General features: G+C 40.8%; 1 protein-coding gene across 4 annotated transcripts in view; it reads left to right on the top strand.

The window, feature by feature from the left end:
* Positions 1-4,599: 4,599 nt before the first annotated feature.
* The window catches only part of ndrg4 (NDRG family member 4), a 69,170-nt gene continuing 67,769 nt past the window's right edge, over positions 4,600-6,000 (top strand). For all 4 annotated transcript variants that reach the window (XM_085464822.1, XM_085464823.1, XM_085464821.1 and 1 more), the window contains exon 1: positions 4,600-4,736. The gene's annotated coding sequence lies outside the window, so the exon portion shown is untranslated. The remainder of the gene's footprint in view (positions 4,737-6,000) is intronic.

Here is a 6,000-nt window from a genome sequence, read left to right as displayed (position 1 = left end):
CTGACTAAAATGTTTCGTTGTTCTTCAGCAGTAAGTAAGACTGCAAATACACTTATTTGTCAGCTGCTGATAAGCTATGGTTTTTATAATAAACAGTTTCTTAATGTAAATACTTCAAGGGCTACACTGAAAGCAGCACTGTTCTCGTGATAGACCTGGTGACTGGAAAAAAAGGACAGTTACTGGTTAATAAGCCTACGTTAGTGTATTTATACACCACACGCGACAACCGCCAAAGCTAAAAGATGACGGCAGAGCGGAAATTTTCAAAAACTTGTGAACCACAATGAAATTATGTTCACAGCTGGTACAAAACTGGCCTATATGAACAGTTTCTCCCTTAAAAACAACATTATGCTGGGTGATTTTTTTTAGTGGTTTACTCAAAACCAATGATGTCATGTGAACTGGGTACACCTTTTAAACGTCGTCTATAATCCAAAGTGTTTTCACTGTACAGCTGGTGCCAGAAAAACAACCAAAGAAATCATAATTACTAAAGATTTGTGTTAATAAAGGAACACAGTTTGTGGGCAAAGTACATCTGATGATAATTGTGATTAATATCAGAGTCTAATGCCCAAACACATTTGCAGACATATCAACTATCTAATAACAAAATATATCTGATCTGTAATGCAGTGGGATAAAGTGATCACATAACAAACTGTTCTGCATTTTGTTATTACTGTGAACTCTGTATGAGAGGGCAGGCTGATTATTATTACAGTAATTACTCTCATTTGCAAAACCTTCTTTATCCTGCCAAATAGATATTTTTTGAAAAACAGGCCTGAGTTGCCCACCTACACTCCACTCCCTCACCCCCACCCCCCACCCCCCTCCTCGCTCCCTCCCCCTCCTCAAATATGACTCATCTGTGTGAAATTTTAATTCATCCTCAGGTGGCACTAAAATGAATGAAGATAACTTGGTGGGGGTAATTTGTTGAATTGTATTGTTGATGAATCATGCAATGTATGAAATACTGCAGAAAGGCTTTATTTACCTTACAACTTTGCTCACTAATTACCACTTATATGATGCTGAATTGTTCCATCTCTTGCGGCATCTCTTTGATTTGTGATTCTGGGCTATTAAAATAAAACTGAGCTGTCTTTCGGCAAATAAAATCACTGCAATTAAAATGTCTCAACTTATTAGTGGCATTGTTGTAAATGCTCTCCACTGCAGCAGCACTAAAGGAAGCAGGTATGAGAAAAAAGTGGCTTCTATCGCTGTCTGAGTCTGAAAGAAAGGAGAATCTCATCACAAGCACCATATGGATGCCAAATCTGCCAAATGCTCTAAATTTGCATGTGATGACGTAAATTGGACTCACATATGTCTTTAAAAGCTCTATCTGTATCACATTTAGTGCTTTATTGAATGACACAGCATAGCTTTACATAATGACGGTCTGAGTCATGCATCCCTTTAAACCGAATACATTAAATTTAAATTGGACTCAGAGAAATTCTTAAATGCTGCTCGATCAAGATGAGTTGTGAGAGTGCGTTGGCAAGATCGCCATCAGTTTGGACGTGCTGTGTAATGGGTCAGCTCAGGGTTTGCTACATAGGTTAGACTGTCTGTGACAATAATACGATCCTCATCTTGCCCCGATACATCAGATGATCCTTATCCTTTAGTTGCTTCCTTTTTTAAATTTTCTAACCAGTTATTTACAATCCAACAATGAAGACGACAATCCTACAGCCTAGTAACAACAAACATTTGATGAAAGCGCTCTGACAGCGAGGTTATGGGAGCTGCCTGTAGACACAGATGCTTGTGATTAGATCATAAATGTCAAGTGTTTCAAGCAAAATGTGATATGTTTGTATTTTCTGTTATTATCTAATATTTTCTATTAAGAATGATATCATGTTAAGCAGCCACACGGTTTTGGTAACAAGAACAGACCACTCATTTTATCATCTAATATATGTGTACATGGAGTATGATGATATTACCAGCAGTGTTTAATGTTACGTTTTATCGTACTGTCAGTATTTATAAATATACATTCATTATGTGTCTTATTATGTCTTTCAACAAATTGATACATTCTCATAAATACTAAAAATGAACAAAAATAATAAATGCATAATTCTATTAATTAAAAACTACACAAGATAAGGCTGGTTTGTTGAATTCAGTGGTCGAATACAGTCGTATGCACGTGGCCAGACACAAATGCAGAACACTGAAGCTGGAGAAGAAGGGAACTCGTAGGCATGTGTGTGCCGTGGAGGCATATTTTGTTTTGTGTCTGCACCTTCAGATTCAAGTTATGCAGGACCATACCTATATTTTATCATCTGAGATAAAACGCGAGGAAAGAGACGACGCCACCAGCACCTGAATACCACGTGATCCTCTTCCTCCTCACCTCATCTCCTCAACTGAAGTCAGGGCTTTATCAAAAACATTATTTATTAATTATTCCTGATCTTGTCGCAATTGCTTATTGTCAGCAAATTAGCCATACAACCGTCCTGTAAGAAAACAGGATTCCCTTGACTGAAATCTGTAATGCGCTGACATCTAGTGGTGAGATTTTATGCACTGTAACTTTAACAGATTAATCCTAATAAAGTATGAGAAGAGTAACTTACTCTACCTTTAAGTGTAACGATTTAGTGCATATCAAGTTGATATTTGCAGCGTTTCCTTTATCATGTAACCAGCAGCAGGCATGTTAATTCTCCCACAGAGGGACAGCTTCTGCCAAGCTAAAAGTTTAGCCATTGCTGGAACGCTGGCATCATTCTCCTCCTCAGTTTTCTTCAAGTGTTGTGGATCCTCGTGCAGGTGCTTCTTCGTAATCTCATTAGGGCTCTTAATGCACACGACAGACGTACGAGCACTGTGCCTTAAATCTACTTTATTGCTAATGGCCAACAGATGGTGTTTGGGTGTAAAAGAAAATTACTCGTTGGCTCTAACTTTCTCCGTGACCCGGCGTTTGTCATCTCATTGAATGAAACATGCTTTTCATTTAGCCTATTACGGTCGAGTACCTCAGGCCACGCTTGGATTCCAAAACACCAAGATGACAATGCCAAAAACATGGAACCAAAAGGAACAGCGAATGGTATCTAAAAGTAAAGAAACAGTAAAAATGAAGTGGGAAACGAATGCTTAATGTCACTAGTTTTAACAAAAAGTAATTGGAGAGCTATGATGAGTTTCTTTTCATTGCCCCATCACTCACACTGGTGCTTGCTTCATCTGTGATTGTCTCTAATGTTTAGGCACATCAATATCTGGTAACATCACAAATGTGAGTCGTGATTCAGATGTCAGGAAACAGGTCGGAGCTACCCAAATCTTTAAATGTTTAAACAATATCAGGCTCTGTTTATTCTCGGGCCGGCAGCGATGTAAGGTGCCCAAAAAAGGGGATTATGTGACCGTCCCATATGCTCTCCAATCCTGTAAACAACACACTCCCATCTCTGGAACACGGGGTTACAGATGGAAGGTGGACAAGTTTAAATTGCAGGCCTAAAATTAATCTTTTCCTATAAACAAGTCTTACTGTATTCAAAGCAGAGCTGAAGTCAGTGCTCTGCCAGAGACACATGGATGATGCCGCTATCAGTGCCCCTATCACTTCATGCCCCAGTTGCCCAAACATGGTAAGCTCCTCTGACGCTTGCTTTACCCAGACAAAATAGCTCTTCTGTTTGCCTGTGGGCTGTTGGGTTGAGTGTGTGTGCGTTTGTGTGTGTCTGTGGGCGTGAAGACGTCTGAGAGCCGTGTCAGAATTGGGCGTTCAGAAAAGGATACGTTCTTCCAGATTTGGATGGATGTATTTTCATTGCTTGGTTTCAAAATCACGAGTAAATTCAAAGCTTGCCAGCTCAGGGCTGCAGAACGGCACCGGTGCAGAGCCTGGCTGGTTCTATAGGTACAACTTACACGTGTGTCACGTGTAGGCAAACAAAAACGAAACAATTACACATTTACAGACTCTTAGTAGTTCTCTCGAGAACCACTAATCGAAACAACATGAGTGAATTAAATCATTAATCACAGAACATTAAAGCCAGGAAACAGATCGTGCTGAGTAAAGACTTTACAGCTTTATCTTCACGAGGCTGAGATTTACAGTTAGAATAATGTTTGGCACTTATTTAAACTTAATGTCAATGAATGTCATTCAAACACGCTTGTGTTTATATATGCCCCTCCCCCTGCACACAGACACAGTAGAGCAGGCACTATAGTCATCCTTATGACCTCCGACTCTGCAGTGCACCTACTCGTGTGTCCTGCACACCTGGTGAGTTTGAAGCAGATCAGATGACTAGTTGTTGAAACTGGCGAGGAAAAAAAAAGACTTCTGGATTTTTGGTATGATGAACAAGATCGTTCCCACGCTTTCCTTCTAACCAGACTCACTTTGTTATACTTTTACCAGCGTCTTTCTCCTTCATCCTTCACTTCTCTCCTCGCTTCTCGGTGCTGTGATTGTCAGCGTGCTGCATCATTGGTGAAGCCACGTGCTCTGTGTTTATCATCAGGAAGGGGAGGGAGATAGAGGGAGGGAGAGAGAGAGAGCTCTTTCTCTCTCATTTCTAGTGCGACCACAGGAAGACACACACATTCACGCACAAACACTCTGAGACGTACACTCAGCCAGTCTGTAGCAGCCTGAGGGACGGACACAGAAAACACAGCTACACCAGACTTTGCGGCCACAGAAGCTCTGAACAACACCACAGGTACCGTAAAGCTTTGTCTGCCTGGATTGTGATATTGATTCAACAGTTTCTACCTAAGTGGCAAACAGTCATTTGCAGGTGAACTCTTTGAGAAGCTTCGTGTTTTGACTCTACCCTCAGCTTTGAGCTCGGATGCAGTGAGCCTGCTTTGTGTTTGAGGACTAGAGGAGGAGGATGTTAAAATGAGGACAGGAATTTTGGCACGGTGTATGTGAATGCTGCTGCTGGAGCTTTGTGCTTTTTACTTTTCCTCTCTCTCTCTCTCACAGACACACACACACACACACACACACACACACACACATATACACACCCCTGTTTCCAGCCTCTGCATTGGTGAGAACAGGATGTCAAGAGGTTGAATTTATTGACCCCACAGGAACAAAAGTGCGACATTTAGAAAACCAGACGGGATTATTATTATGTATTAAACCCAAAGCCTTTGCATTTATATTGTATTTCCCTGGTTTACAGTTGGATTATAAAGTTGTAGTTTAAAAAAGTCTTGATGCTTTTAATAATCGTCTCATTCTGATGTGTCTGACTTTGGCAATGGCAGGGGAGGGAGCGATGCGTGCTAAAGAAAACAATGCTGGATTTGAAGGAGATTGAGTCAGCTGGATGATGAATCGACAGTAGGTGGAAGTCATAAAAGTTGATTGAATCTGGTGCAGGCTTGTGTTAGTGGTGCCCTGAAAGTGCCTGCATTTGTCTCAGTGGTCTTGGCAGGACCAGACAGATTAGAACCATCAAGCATTGGGGCATCGTGGTCAAAATAAAGTGGCTGGGTGATCGCATTTAAAAACTAAGAACCATATAAGACAACATTAATGTATATGCAGATTTTATCAGAACTCGGTGAGGTTTGCAGCGTCACACCAGCAGCAGAATGAACAGATGAACAGATTAAAGAGCATTTTTCATATCCTTGAAAAAGCAACAGTGTTGATGTCTCATTTTTATTTGCACCTCTTACATAATTTCTCTATCAGATCAGCAAATGCACTTCCCTTATCATTTTCTTGCAGTGCATCTTTTGCTATGTTCAGATTTCAAGCTACTACAAAACTTATTGACTCGTATTCTTCCTGCTGCTTCTTGAGAACATGAAACAGCCGCTGAATCCGAGCTGGCCTCCCCTTCGGGAGCGGGTCTGTTTCTCAGCTCGCAGTTTATAAATAGATTTACAAAGAGCAATACGCTCCTGCTCTTGTTCATCACGAGCCACACAGCAATGCTAGCTCACACCTTATCGCCAATCCAG

This window comes from Copadichromis virginalis, linkage group LG7 (assembly GCF_057382275.1).
Source record: "Copadichromis virginalis isolate Kocher_CV1m ecotype Utaka linkage group LG7, C_Virginalis_male_GT1.1, whole genome shotgun sequence".
In the NCBI taxonomy this organism is placed as follows: Eukaryota; Metazoa; Chordata; class Actinopteri; order Cichliformes; family Cichlidae; genus Copadichromis; species Copadichromis virginalis.
This window is presented reverse-complemented; position numbering and strand designations above follow the sequence as displayed.